At 38.4% G+C, this 16,158-nt stretch overlaps 1 protein-coding gene across 8 annotated transcripts in view; it reads right to left on the reverse strand.

The window, feature by feature from the left end:
* ST7 (suppression of tumorigenicity 7) overlaps nucleotides 1–16,158 on the reverse strand; it is a 288,195-nt gene that overhangs the window by 254,949 nt on the left and 17,088 nt on the right. The gene's annotated exons all lie outside the window — the stretch shown is intronic.

Below are 16,158 nucleotides of genomic sequence, written 5' to 3' on the forward strand. Positions count from 1 at the left end.
AACTACCGAGCCTGCGCTCTAGAGCCCACGAGCCACAACTACTGAAGCCCGCGCACCTAGAGCCCGTGCTCCACAACAAGAGAAGCCACTGCAATGAGAAGCCCACGCACAGCAATGAAGAGTAGCCCCCGCTCACCGCAACTAGAGAAAGCCCGCGTGCAGCAACGAAGACCCAACACAGCCAAAAATAAATTAAAAACTAAATTTATTTTAAAGAGTATAGACATTTTTAATATTCTTCAGAATATGTGACATCTTGTAAGCAAAAGAACAGAAATTGGTTGCTAGAGTTTGTAACTAATTACAACCATCATAATCTCATATTCCAAATTTTTGTTTTCATCACAAAAAGATTTTATTATTCTTATTAACTGACTTTATAGTGGAAGAAAAACTAATCTTTAAAAACAAGTATATAGTAAATATTTTGAATAGACATATACAATTGGAAATTCAAATTAAAATAATAATATGTCATTTGGCATGCATCAAACTAGCAAAAATGTTGAAGTCTGGTAACATCCAGACCTTGAAGATGCTGAGAAATAGAAGCTTGCATACATGACTGGTAGAGTATATAATGGTACAACCATTGTAGTAAACTGAATCATTGGTCATAATTCTTCATACCCTCCTTGTATTGGAATTATGATCCACAACTTTTCCAGATGGCTCTGCAGAATAAGCAGAGTATACTTCCCTACCCCACAGATGTTGGGCTTATGACTTGCTCTCACCAATGGAAAGTAGGCAGAAGTGACAGAGAAGTAGACAGTAGGCCAGTTCTAGATATGACCCGCATGAGGTTTTACATATTTCCACTTGCCTTCTTTTTGCTCTTGCCATGTTGCATGAGAAGACTGGGTAGCTATTTGTGCAAGAGAATGAGAGACATGGAGCAGACCTGAATCCGACCTTAACCTAATCTGCAGCCTGGAGCCTGGAGCCCGGTGTCTGGAGTCAGGAATCCAGCCAAGCACATTTGAGTTGCAACAGGGAAAAATAAACACTTATTATTTTAAGCCACTAAGTTTTAAAGTGCTTTTTTGTTTTGTTTTGTTTTATGTAGCATTACTGCAGCAATCTCTGACTAATACAATCATATGTAAATTAATCTGGCAATATCCAATAAAACTGAAGATGCTGATATATGGCTAAGGAAGGGACACTTCCAAATATATGCCCTACAGCAGTGGTTCTCAGTCCAATCAGATCTAACACCTTTTATAAAAACTAATTTTAAACACCCTCTTTCTATCCTGTAACAAACTTAATAGTCTACCTACTCTCACACATAAATTTCAAAAATAACCAATATAATATCCTAACTCTAATATAAAGAAGAAGTAAACAGAACACAATTTGTAATCAAGGGCAGGACTGGGATAAGGCGAGCAAGGCACCTAGGGTATAAAATTTAAGGCAAAGTCATGCAAATGCTAAAGCTGCACCTGCAGGACTGAGAGAGTAGCTCCTTAAATTCTGCACCCAGGCACCTCACATGCCTCACCCTAGCCCTGGCCCTGTTTAAAATAATACAATTGTATTCAGAATGCAAATGTTTTCATGACTTTGGTAAAACATTTAATGAAGTAGACAGACACTTGTACCCTTACATAGCATCACCATGAATACAACAACTACCAATGCAGGCCGATACAAGTATGTCGTATTAGTGACTCAGATACTACAAATGGTATTGCTATTGGAGTCCTGAGTTTCCAAAATGGTGAACAATTCTTGGTGAAGTTCTTCCTTGCTATAGCAAGCTCTGAATAAATAGCCTTTACTTATTCCTTTTGGGTGGTCTCTGTTTATTTTTACAAAGGGAAGCAAAACTTCACTCCAGAAGCATGGGCTGTGCAAAGTGACTTCCATTTTAAGAGTACAGTATTTGAAGGGGAGAGGGAAGTAGCTTTACAGTGTAGAACTTGACAAACACTAAACCACCTCAGTCAGGTGATCAAGGTCAACATCAACAGTGACAAATCAAATTGATGGTATGTACCCATGATATGTAATGAAAATGGCATTTTACCTCTGTGGTCCTCCCTCCCCAAATCCATAATCCCAGAAAAATCATGAGAAAAACTCCTGACATACCCCAGTTTAGGGAGGTCTACAAAACACCTAACCAATACTCCTCAAAACTATCAAGTTCATCAAAAACAAGAAAAATATTAAACACTGTCACAGCCAAAAGAAGTCTAAGGAGACAACAATGTAGTGTGGTATACTGGATGGAATCCTGGAACATAGTAAAAGGACATTTGGTAAAAACTAAGGAAATTTGAATGAAGTATAGACTTCAATTAAAAATGATGTGTCACAAACGAATTTATCTATGAAACAGAAACAGACTCACAGCCATAGAGAACAGACTTGTGGTTGCCGTGGGGAAGGGGAGGTGTGGGAGGGATGGACTGGAAGTTTGGGATTAGCAAATGCAAACAATTACATATATATATTCAGATATATATATCTGAATCATTTGCAGTAAACCAGAAACTAACACAACATTGTAAATCAACTATACTTCAATAAAATAATTTTTAAAAAATGATGTGTCAATATTGGTTCCTTAATTGAAACAAATGTACCATAATAATGTAAGATATTAGTAATAGGGTAAACTGGATGTTAGGTATATGCGAACTCTCTGTACTATTTTAGCAATCTTCTGTAAATCTAAAAGTATTCTACAAAATGTAGTTTATATATTTATGTTAAAAATAGAGAAATAAAAAACAATATTAATACTTATGGCAAAATGTTAACATAAATAATGTTTAAATACAGGTAGGGGGTCACCCCATTATATTATTTCTTGTCCTTTTCTTTATGGGTAAAATATGTCATAATTAGAATTTTTTTCAAATTTTTAAAATCCTTCACAATGAACTCCAGTTTAACCCCAACAGATACTCACTTTGCTCCCTTTTTCACTCTCTCTTCAGCCACACATGCAGTTTTCTGAAGGCACCAAGCAATATGACACTCCTTTGTAATACAGTTCCATTAGCCTAGGGGTTCTGAGAGCAACTGAAAACTCAAAAACTACCACCAAGAATTTAAAGCTTTCTTTCATCCCCTTGTTTTGTATTCATTTGCTCCTTTGTATTCCACACATTGCACTTTGGATTAGAGCTGCTAATGTGCCTGTTTCTCTTTCCCTCTCTGCACTAAGTACCTTGAGGCTAGGGACCACATCTTTGTCATCTTTCTTTTCCTCCACACCCACACCATGTAGTGGGACTTGCTAACAGTATGACTCAATGGATTTATTATTTGATGGTAAGAGACTAGAGGTTCAAGATAAAAAGTCCTTTTCTACAACAAATAAATAAGAACAAGATCCGGAAAGAGATTAGTGAATTTGGCTTTGAAATTACCCATGAGGTTTAAGCAGTTCCAGGAAAATTATGAAAATGGTCAATAGAGTACAAAGAGTTAAGGAATAAAAGTAAGAAATCATCATAACTGGTTTGCAGGGCAGAAATAGAGACACAGATGTAGAGAACAAACGTATGGACACCAAGGCGCGAAAGTGGGGGTGGTGGTGGGATGAATTGGGAGATTCGGACTGACATGTATACACTGATATGTATAAAATAGGTAACTAATAAGAACCTGCTGTATAAAAAAAATTTTTTAAATCATCATAAAAAGCTTATTCATCCTGACCAGGAATGGAGTTCCTATAACTACTGTCATAAATTTCTCCTCAAATTTGAAGGGAAACAGAAAATACAGAAAACAAATGTGTAAATAACAATGAAGAAGGAGAACAGAAGAAGGAAGGAAGGGAAGAAAGAGAAAGAAAGAAAAAGAGAGAGAGAGAGAGAGAGGGAGAGGGAGGGAGGGAGGGAGGGAGGGACTGGACTCTCTATTCTGTTGATCAAATGTCTAACTTTTTTTTTTTCTTTTTTGCGGTACGCGGGCCTCTCACTGTTGTGGCCTCTCCCATTGCGGAGCACAGGCTCCGGATGCGCAGGCTCAGCGGCCATAGCTCACGGGCCCAGCCGCTCCCATGGCATGTGGGATCTTCCCGGACCGGGGCACGAACCCGTGTCCCCTGCATCGGCAGGCGGACTCTCAACCACTGCACCACCAGGGAAGCCCCAAATGTCTATCTTTATGCAAGTATCACACCATCTTGATTATTGTAGCTTTGTAGGAAGTTTTGAAATGGAGAAATGTGAATTCACCAACTTTGTTTTTCTTTTTCAAGATTGTTTCGGCTATTCTGTGTCTCGTGAGTTTCCATGTGAATTTTAGGGTCAACCTGTCAATTTTTACAAAGAAGCCACCTGAGATCCTGATAGGCATTGTGCTGGGTTTTCTTTGAAATGTAATTACCCCTGAGTGGAGTCATGTATATATAACTAATGTCAGGAGACACAAGCAAATGTTTGGTGATATCCAGATGGAGTCGCAGACCAACAGACATAATGGGGATTGGGTCCCAGTGGGATGGGCCAGACTGGGAAACATAGAGAGGGAGACACACAGACCTGAAGACTGGTGTAAAGGCCAAGGTGTGTTATTGGATAGACAGACCCTGGGAGGTGTCTTTGTAGTTGGTAAGTGTAGGGAACGAGCACGTTGGACTGAGCCTCCAGGGTGGTCAGAGTCCGGGTGGGGTGGTGGGTGCTGCCGATGATGGTTCATACAAGCCAGTGTGAGGTGGGGGGCAGAGGCAGGTGTCAGGGACCCTCCGTGTGAGGTGAAGTCAGTAGGAAGGAACATGTCAATTGTTTTCAGCTGGCAGCCTTGCTGGTGGAGGCTGGTCCAAAAGACCAATAACTATTGTTACCCATGGATGCAGGAGTCTCACTGATACGGCTTTACCTAAAGGGAGGCCGATGCTTTGCATGTATTGTGCTCACTCAGTACCCTTGAGCAATGAACGGATGGGCTCAGGGTAGTTATCACTTACGGAGACATTAAAGTGCTTTTTAAAGTAATGATGAATTGAAAAATCACAGATGGTCAGTGATAGAGAAGCTTGATGAAGTGTTCTACGACCATTAACGTGGTGACTGGAGATGTCATGCATGTTTAAGGGAAAATCACTGGTACGGATCAGTCATGTGAATTGTGTACGTGTGAGGAGAAACTGGAAGGAAATGAAAAATTTTGAGTTAAGGTGGTGATGGTTGTTTCAAAATTTCCCTTTACTGTTACCTTCCTAATAAACAAAAACATTGGCTCTGTACTAATCTGTAGGAAGGAGCTCAAACTGGCTTTGTTTTCCTTGACTGCCTTGGCCCCAGGCTTGGCCCAGAGTGGGGGCTGGGATCACACCCCGAGGCAGGGCTGTGGAAGGGGGTCCCAGTGGACCTCTGGTTGCTCATCCTCCACCATCCTCTGCACAGTCAGTAGGTGCCTGCCTGGAGCCTGCCCGTACCCTGTCGCCCTTGGTGCATAGCAGTGAGCTGGATGGACAGACGCCTGTATCCCAGCAGGGCACCCGGCCGAGGGAGAGCAGACAGGAAGGGTGGGGAGGCAGATGACCCTGTGGTCTCAGGGATCAGCGGGGAGGCCAGCGCTGCCGCAGTGGAGTGAGGGTGGGGATCAAGGTCGCGGCCTGGCCTCTCTGGGTGGGATGGAGGTACTGCCTTCTGCTTGGACAGGGCCCTTCTTGTTGCGGCTTGAGCCTAGGCTGAGGGGGCGAGGGTGCCGGTGGGAGAGAGGAAAGGCTGTTGCGTGGTTCAGGGCACAGGCCTGGCTTGGTGAGGGAGTTAGGACAAAGGGCAGTTTCAGGATCTATTTTAAAGATGGGAACTGAGGGGGAGGTCAGGACGAAGGCTTGAGAAGTCAGATTCCGGAAATATGTTGAAGGTAGAGCCACGTGATGGATCGGTTGTGATTTGTGACATGCAAGAGAGGAAATCAGATTCTTGGGGTCGTGGGCCTGAGCTGAGATGAAGTCCACCCCGGAGGAGCTGGTCTGGGGGAGATCACCAGCTTGGGTGGGTACCTTGTGTGTTTGTCCATCCGCTGCAGCCTCAGAGCCTGTCCTGTGGTGAGGGACTTGCTCTCCAATAGGAATGAATCTCCTTCTAGACTTTTCTGCACCTTTACATGCATATGTAGACTATATTATGCATTATACATGTAAATGTTAGTATATAGTACATATAGTTTTTTTTTTTTTTTTACTATCTCTCTATCTCTCTATCTATTTATTTATTTATTTCAGCTGCGCTGGGTCTTAGTTGCGGCATGTACGATCTTCAGTTGCAGCATGCATGTGGGATCTAGTTCCCTGACCAGGGATCGAACCCGGTCCCCCTGCATTGGGAGTGCGGAGTCCTAGCCGTTGGACCACGAGGGAAGTCCCATATAGTTTTGTTTTTTAAAAATTAATTAATTAATTAATTTTTGGTTACGTTGGGTCTTTGTTGCTGCACGTAGGCTTTCTCTAGTTGCAGTGAGCAGGGGCTGCTCTTCGTTGTGGTACGCAGGCTTCTCATTGTGGTGGCGTCTCTTGTGGGCCTCAGTAGTTATGGCACGTGGCCTCAGTAGTTGTGGCTCGCGGTCTCCAGAGCACAGGCTCAGTAGCTGTGGTGCACGGGCTTAGTTGCTTATGGCACGTGGCCTCAGTAGTTGTGGCTCGCGGTCTCCAGAGCACAGGCTCAGTAGCTGTGGTGCACGGGCTTAGTTGCTCCGCGGCATGTGGGATCTTCCCGGTTCTCTACAGGCTTGCTCAAAATTTCAGAAACAGTGACACTTAACCAAGATCCTTTATTAGATTTGGAAGTCAACTTATGCAACAAAGTTAGGGTTCTCCACAGAGTATACTTGTTACTAGTACACCTTCAATTTCTTAAAATTCAGAGGGAAAACAAATATTCCCACAGATAAATGTTGCCTTATTTTGCTGAGAGATTTAGTAACTACAATTAAAACAGTGACTCTTTTGGCCTCAGCCACAGCTAGTATGACATACTGCTAGAGCTGAATGGCCCTGTCAGTTTCTTATTTTAGCACAGCAGGTAGTGCAGGAAAGTCTGCCATATTTGAATGACTGCTAACTATAACACATGAGAAACTGTCCTGATCCATTGTAACATAAAAAACGAATTTCATTACATAAGCCCTCTCTACCAGGAAACTCAAAATGCTTATAGATATCTTTACAGTGACATCTCAAATACAATAAGGATGTTGGCAGATATTATTTCATGATTACAACAAACAGACATTCAGTAGTGTGGCTACAAACAATCCAATAGTTCATTATCCTGCTTAGTGCAATTCTTAGATATTCTTTCTTTTAATTTATATTTTTAATTAATTTATTTATTTTTAATACAATTTTTAAACGTAATTTCCATTTACAGTTATTACAACATATTGGCTATATCCTCCCTGTTGTACAATACATCCTTGAGCCTTACACTCAATAGTTTGTGCCTCCCACTCTCCCACCCTTGTATTGCTCCTTCCCCCTTCCCTCTCCCCACTGGTAACCACTAGTTTGTTCTCTATATCTATGAGTCTGCTTCTTTTTTGTTATATTCACTAGTTTGCTGTATTTTTCAGATTCCACATATACATGATATCATACAGTATTTGTCTTTCTCTGACTTATTTTACTTAGCATCATGCCCTCCAAGTCCACCCATGCTGCTGCAAATGGCAAATTTTCATTTTTTATGGCTGAGTAGTATTCCATTGTATATATATATATATACATATATATATATATATATATATGTATATATATATACCACTTCTTTATCCATTCATCTGATGAAGGAAATTTAGATTGCTTCCATATCTTGGCAATTGTAAATAATGCTGCTATGAACATTGGGTACATGTATCTTTTTGAGTTAGTGTTTTTGTTCTTTTCTGATATATACCCAGGAGTGGAATTGCTGGGTAATATGGTAGTTCTATTTTTAGTTTTTGAGAAACATCCATACTGTTTCCCACAGTGGCTGCACCAATTTACATTCCTTCTATCTCTCTGAGTTTCATTTGTGAGCCAAACAACAAGCAGAGCCTTGAGCGCTGAGCATTAGCAATACAGCTCTGAACTGAGGTAAAGAAAACCTTAGGTGGTAAAGTGAACTAAGAAAAGGACCACCAGTGCCATCAATCTTGGAAAGCCTTAAAGACACCCAAGGTTATTCATGCATTCATCTTTTCATGTATCATCACAAGCAATGACCATATGATGGAAATACAAAGATGAAAAAGTCATAATTCCTGCTCTCAAGCTCTTCCAAGTATACACAAGAAACAGTCCCTTCCAAAAGTTTCCACTAAGTTCTCATCCTCATTCACAAAGTTGCTTTCCCATCAAAATACATTTTTTAATGGGTTTATTTGTGTTGCTTTCTTTAACAGGACAACTAGTATTATAACAATACTTGTTCTGCTTTGAACAATTTTCATTCCACATGCACAAAGAGAATATCAGTTATATAGCTGTTTATATGGGATATAACCAGACTCGTAGACAAGCCCAGGGAGCCTAATAACCAATGATTAAGCAAGCAGCACAGAGCCTGGCTCATTTAAGAACTCAGTAAACGTTAGTTCCTCATCCCTTCCTAGTTCCAACCAACAGATTTTCACTTGATCTTATTTTTAAGATGTGACTTCTACCATGCATGATCCTTAATCATAGGGAACAAAATATACCTAGAAGCAATAGTGAACGAGGCAGTGTATTAGAGGATGTTCATTGTTCAGCAGAGGAAGCAAGTGCAGAAACTGGGAGAAATATAACTGACGTGAGACTGTGTGTCCAAATAATAATGAACAGGAATAAAGTAACTTCAATTTTACTGCCATCTGCCACTCCAAATGAATGAATAAACAAACCAGTGGATGAATGAATTCACAAATGAATGAACACAGTTCAGAGTCAGTGAAATGGACTAGAACAACCAGGTATACAATATACGATTGCTAATATTTTTGTGCTATGCTCAAGGCTCAATGCTAAAGGTTATCTCATTTACAGTTCAAAATAAAACTATGAAATAGAGATTACTGTCCTCATAATATAAATGAGGAAAAAGTCTTACAAAGTAATTTGTCCAAGTTACCCAACAATTGGCAACCTGGAATTTGAACTCAAATCTTCTAAATCCAATGCTCCTTTCATCTCATCACAGCTGGTATTTTTTTCTTTCAATATATATACAGTACTTTATAGAGAAAGAAGTACTTCAGTAAAATTGGCCATAAAGCAAATTTCTATAACACTAACACTATGTTCACTCTGGCTTCTCATATAAACTTAGAAATGGTTTCTATATTTATAGAAGGGAATATGCAAACACATGAACTAAATTAATTGTGCTTAAGTATTTCTAATCACTTCAAATTATGTTTCTGTTAAGTTTCATAATGCCTGACAATATTTTTCTTAAAAATGTCCCAGCAAAGTATTTCTTCTATTACTCTATCCTTCCATACAGACAAGAACTTTTTCCGTGTTGGCAGAACCCCAAGTTCCATCCTTACAGATAATATGAGGCACTTAACTATGCAAATTCCCTTGTTTGAAGTGCCAGGTTATGTTACACAAATTGGCTCCCAATGCAATCAATTTTTGACTTTTAACATTCTTTGTATTAAATTTGCTGTACAGTATGGACCAGAAGGTTAGCCTTCTTTAAATTCTACCCCTAAAAATGGATCAAAATGTATTAATATTTTGGAACTTCAGTAAACATTTCAAGGTAATCTTTATAACTTAGAGTCAGTAAACACAATTCTAAATCTTATAAGAAATTATTACATGATATATTCCAAAATCATTTCCTACAGGACAGTGTTACTTCTGAGTCACCACAACCAACTGACATGGTTTTTCATCCATTTAACAAATACATGCTAAGCATATGTTAGGCCCAAACACTCATGGTTCAAGATCCTGAGGAACCACAAGACAGATAAAACATAACAAATGAGGTGCCTACTCTCATGGAGTTTACAACCACATGGGGGGAAACCATGAGAATGCAGCAAATAAATAAACAAACAAGAACTATTACAAACAGTGCTAAGTGATATACACAGAATTCAAATCTGGTGGTGTTATATGACTGAATGGTCACTGTAGATTGGATCATCAGGGAAAGCCTCTCAAAAGAAGTGAATTTAAGCAGAGATGTGAATAGTAAAAACATGATCGCGTAAAAATCAAGTAGGAAAACCTTCCGGGTGGAGGATACAGCTAGTGCAAAGGTCACAAGGTAAGAACAAGCAAGGCATGTTTAAGAATAAGAAAGAATCACAATTGTCTAAAGGACAATCACCTCAAGAATGTGGCAAAGTTCAGATGCGAGGGGTAGGTAGGGGTCATGTCACCAGACTTTGTAAGTCAGGGTAACATATTTTGATTTTATTTTCAGTGAAATGGAAAGCCACTGAAGGAAGCCACATAAAATCTGGAGTTGTATTTACTAAGAATTAGAATCCAACCTGGGAAAAACATATATGTTCATTAAGTCCATGTATTTGCTTGGTTATAGACTCTGCACTCAAAGAAAATTATCCCAAGGCACTGAAGCAGAATTCTGGAGCTAGAAAGTATCTTAAGGAATTAAGATTAATTAATTAATTAATTAAACGTGTATGGAAACTGAGGGCCTAAGAAAAAAAGTATCATTCAGATTGCTTCTCTATGGCTGAGAGAAATGTCTCCAAAAGTAAGTAAGGGCAACTAAGATGGCTGGGATAGATCCTCATCTCAAAGCTGACAATCATAAAATTGTCTTTTTATATGTTCATAAACTGGACCACCACAGATGAGATACATATGACTCATCATGGAATTCCTTAAGTTTTTGTGACAGTTTCTGACCTCGATCTAAAGCTGAAAACTTAAATGAGGCCCATACCCAGTAATGTGTTTGACCAATTCCATTATTCTAATCCCACCTCACTGGGTACACCACAACTTGGAGATTGATTCATCTAATGAATGGTAAGGAACCATTATGTTCAAGGAAGTACAGTGGAAAATGAAGAACTAGAGTCTAGTAGAAGCTGTAAAACATGTATACAGAAAGAGAGACACATATACACAAACACTGAAACATATATTAAACATACACAACCATAATTCATGCAAGGTAAAAACTGCCAACATGCCTCTCAGAAAATATACACTGAAAACTGGTGGAAATATCACATTGGGTTGAAAGAATCAGAAGGCAGCATGCAAGCTGGTCCTTGAAGGATGGGTGGGATTTACAGGTGAGGAAGAGATTTTAGACAACAGGCACATCAGGGTCAAAAACATAAGTAAACTGCAACACGGCCCTCAGGACAAGAAATCCAGAGCATTAAGTTTACAGCAACTATTTCCAATACGAAAATACTCCAATCTGAGCTGCACCTGAAGTTATGTATATTTCCATTCAGTAATGTAAGTTTTGCATCTGTATTTATCATCTTAATTAACACTAAAAAAGGAGTTTTATAACATAAAGAATCTTAAACTTAGGTCAGACTATTATATTTGCTTTCCAAAAGGAATGAAATAGGATTTAAAGATCTTTGAAAACTTGCTTTTCAGTAAACAGACACAGAGCTGGAAAATCACTTACGCTGCTTGGTGCAAAAATGGCAAAGGTATATATTTAAGAAAAGGTGCAAAGTGTTTTAAATTCAGCATCTAAAACCTCAGAACACAGGGTAGATGAGAAAGTGCTGTAAACACCACAATATAAAGCAAGTATGATGCTATTTTTTAAAGATTAATCTATGCTATTATTTTTCTTAAATAATATCCTGCATGACTGCTCCTGTCTACAATTAATTTTCTGCCCTTTTGGAAAAGCATTGTTTTAGGATAATTAATTCACTTGAAAACTGACAACTAACAATATAATTTGGGGTTTTAAAAAATCTTGTTAAAAGTTCATTATATTTTCAGTAAATCATAGAACTATTTTAACATTCTCCTATCCAACTCAAGGGCAGAACATCAAAAATCAATTATCAAACTAACCACTGTGGCTATTCCTAATATGTTTGTTTTCTCCTTTGTCTTTCCTAAATTCATTTTTCATTATAAGATTTAAATTTAAAAACTCCCCACAAAACAGAAGATGGTTTCACAGGTGAATTCTATCAAACATTTAGAAAAGAGTTAACACCTATCCTCCTCAAACTATTCCAAAAAATTGCAGAGGAAGGAACACTTCCAAAATCATTCTTTGAGGCCAACATCACCCTGACACCAAAACCATACAAAGGAGATTGGTTCAAGATGGCGGAGTAAAAGGACATGCTCTCAAATCCCTCTTGCGAGAACACCGAGAACACCGGAACCACAACTAACTGCTGAACAATCATTGACAGGAAGACACTGGAACTCACCAAAAAAGATACCCCACATCCAAAGACAAAGGAGAAGCCACAATGAGATGGTAGGAGGGGCACAATCACAATAAAATCAAATATTTGTCCAAGTTACCCAACAATTGGCAACCTGGAATTTGAACTCAAATCTTCTAAATCCAATGCTCCTTTCATCTCATCACAGCTGGTATTTTTTTCTTTCAATATATATACAGTACTTTATAGAGAAAGAAGTACTTCAGTAAAATTGGCCATAAAGCAAATTTCTATAACACTAACACTATGTTCACTCTGGCTTCTCATATAAACTTAGAAATGGTTTCTATATTTATAGAAGGGAATATGCAAACACATGAACTAAATTAATTGTGCTTAAGTATTTCTAATCACTTCAAATTATGTTTCTGTTAAGTTTCATAATGCCTGACAATATTTTTCTTAAAAATGTCCCAGCAAAGTATTTCTTCTATTACTCTATCCTTCCATACAGACAAGAACTTTTTCCGTGTTGGCAGAACCCCAAGTTCCATCCTTACAGATAATATGAGGCACTTAACTATGCAAATTCCCTTGTTTGAAGTGCCAGGTTATGTTACACAAATTGGCTCCCAATGCAATCAATTTTTGACTTTTAACATTCTTTGTATTAAATTTGCTGTACAGTATGGACCAGAAGGTTAGCCTTCTTTAAATTCTACCCCTAAAAATGGATCAAAATGTATTAATATTTTGGAACTTCAGTAAACATTTCAAGGTAATCTTTATAACTTAGAGTCAGTAAACACAATTCTAAATCTTATAAGAAATTATTACATGATATATTCCAAAATCATTTCCTACAGGACAGTGTTACTTCTGAGTCACCACAACCAACTGACATGGTTTTTCATCCATTTAACAAATACATGCTAAGCATATGTTAGGCCCAAACACTCATGGTTCAAGATCCTGAGGAACCACAAGACAGATAAAACATAACAAATGAGGTGCCTACTCTCATGGAGTTTACAACCACATGGGGGGAAACCATGAGAATGCAGCAAATAAATAAACAAACAAGAACTATTACAAACAGTGCTAAGTGATATACACAGAATTCAAATCTGGTGGTGTTATATGACTGAATGGTCACTGTAGATTGGATCATCAGGGAAAGCCTCTCAAAAGAAGTGAATTTAAGCAGAGATGTGAATAGTAAAAACATGATCGCGTAAAAATCAAGTAGGAAAACCTTCCGGGTGGAGGATACAGCTAGTGCAAAGGTCACAAGGTAAGAACAAGCAAGGCATGTTTAAGAATAAGAAAGAATCACAATTGTCTAAAGGACAATCACCTCAAGAATGTGGCAAAGTTCAGATGCGAGGGGTAGGTAGGGGTCATGTCACCAGACTTTGTAAGTCAGGGTAACATATTTTGATTTTATTTTCAGTGAAATGGAAAGCCACTGAAGGAAGCCACATAAAATCTGGAGTTGTATTTACTAAGAATTAGAATCCAACCTGGGAAAAACATATATGTTCATTAAGTCCATGTATTTGCTTGGTTATAGACTCTGCACTCAAAGAAAATTATCCCAAGGCACTGAAGCAGAATTCTGGAGCTAGAAAGTATCTTAAGGAATTAAGATTAATTAATTAATTAATTAAACGTGTATGGAAACTGAGGGCCTAAGAAAAAAAGTATCATTCAGATTGCTTCTCTATGGCTGAGAGAAATGTCTCCAAAAGTAAGTAAGGGCAACTAAGATGGCTGGGATAGATCCTCATCTCAAAGCTGACAATCATAAAATTGTCTTTTTATATGTTCATAAACTGGACCACCACAGATGAGATACATATGACTCATCATGGAATTCCTTAAGTTTTTGTGACAGTTTCTGACCTCGATCTAAAGCTGAAAACTTAAATGAGGCCCATACCCAGTAATGTGTTTGACCAATTCCATTATTCTAATCCCACCTCACTGGGTACACCACAACTTGGAGATTGATTCATCTAATGAATGGTAAGGAACCATTATGTTCAAGGAAGTACAGTGGAAAATGAAGAACTAGAGTCTAGTAGAAGCTGTAAAACATGTATACAGAAAGAGAGACACATATACACAAACACTGAAACATATATTATAAATACAAACCCATAATTCATGCAAGGTAAAAACTGCCAACATGCCTCTCAGAAAATATACACTGAAAACTGGTGGAAATATCACATTGGGTTGAAAGAATCAGAAGGCAGCATGCAAGCTGGTCCTTGAAGGATGGGTGGGATTTACAGGTGAGGAAGAGATTTTAGACAACAGGCACATCAGGGTCAAAAACATAAGTAAACTGCAACACGGCCCTCAGGACAAGAAATCCAGAGCATTAAGTTTACAGCAACTATTTCCAATACGAAAATACTCCAATCTGAGCTGCACCTGAAGTTATGTATATTTCCATTCAGTAATGTAAGTTTTGCATCTGTATTTATCATCTTAATTAACACTAAAAAAGGAGTTTTATAACATAAAGAATCTTAAACTTAGGTCAGACTATTATATTTGCTTTCCAAAAGGAATGAAATAGGATTTAAAGATCTTTGAAAACTTGCTTTTCAGTAAACAGACACAGAGCTGGAAAATCACTTACGCTGCTTGGTGCAAAAATGGCAAAGGTATATATTTAAGAAAAGGTGCAAAGTGTTTTAAATTCAGCATCTAAAACCTCAGAACACAGGGTAGATGAGAAAGTGCTGTAAACACCACAATATAAAGCAAGTATGATGCTATTTTTTAAAGATTAATCTATGCTATTATTTTTCTTAAATAATATCCTGCATGACTGCTCCTGTCTACAATTAATTTTCTGCCCTTTTGGAAAAGCATTGTTTTAGGATAATTAATTCACTTGAAAACTGACAACTAACAATATAATTTGGGGTTTTAAAAAATCTTGTTAAAAGTTCATTATATTTTCAGTAAATCATAGAACTATTTTAACATTCTCCTATCCAACTCAAGGGCAGAACATCAAAAATCAATTATCAAACTAACCACTGTGGCTATTCCTAATATGTTTGTTTTCTCCTTTGTCTTTCCTAAATTCATTTTTCATTATAAGATTTAAATTTAAAAACTCCCCACAAAACAGAAGATGGTTTCACAGGTGAATTCTATCAAACATTTAGAAAAGAGTTAACACCTATCCTCCTCAAACTATTCCAAAAAATTGCAGAGGAAGGAACACTTCCAAAATCATTCTTTGAGGCCAACATCACCCTGACACCAAAACCATACAAAGGAGATTGGTTCAAGATGGCGGAGTAAAAGGACATGCTCTCAAATCCCTCTTGCGAGAACACCGAGAACACCGGAACCACAACTAACTGCTGAACAATCATTGACAGGAAGACACTGGAACTCACCAATAGAAACCATATGATCATCTTAATAGATGCAGAAAAAGGTTTTGACAAAATTCGACACCCATTTATGATAAATCTCTCCAAAAACTGGGCATAGAGGGAACCTACTTCAACATAATAAAGGCCATATATGACAAACCCACAGCAAACATCATTCTCAATGAAGAAAAACTGAAAGCATTTCCTCTAAGATCAGGAACACACGCACTGGAGTGAAGGTTCTGAGCCCCACGTCAGGATTACGAACCTGGGGGTCTGGCAACAGGAGGAGGAATTCCTAGAGAATCAGACTTCGAAGGCTAGCGGGATTTGATTGCAGGACTTAGACAGGACTGGAGGAAACAGAGACTCCACTCTTGGAGGGCACACACAAAGTAGTGTGCGCATGGGGACCCAGGGGGAGGAGCAGTGA

The sequence above is a fragment of the Physeter macrocephalus genome, chromosome 5 (assembly GCF_002837175.3).
Source record: "Physeter macrocephalus isolate SW-GA chromosome 5, ASM283717v5, whole genome shotgun sequence".
Classification (NCBI taxonomy): Eukaryota; Metazoa; Chordata; class Mammalia; order Artiodactyla; family Physeteridae; genus Physeter; species Physeter macrocephalus.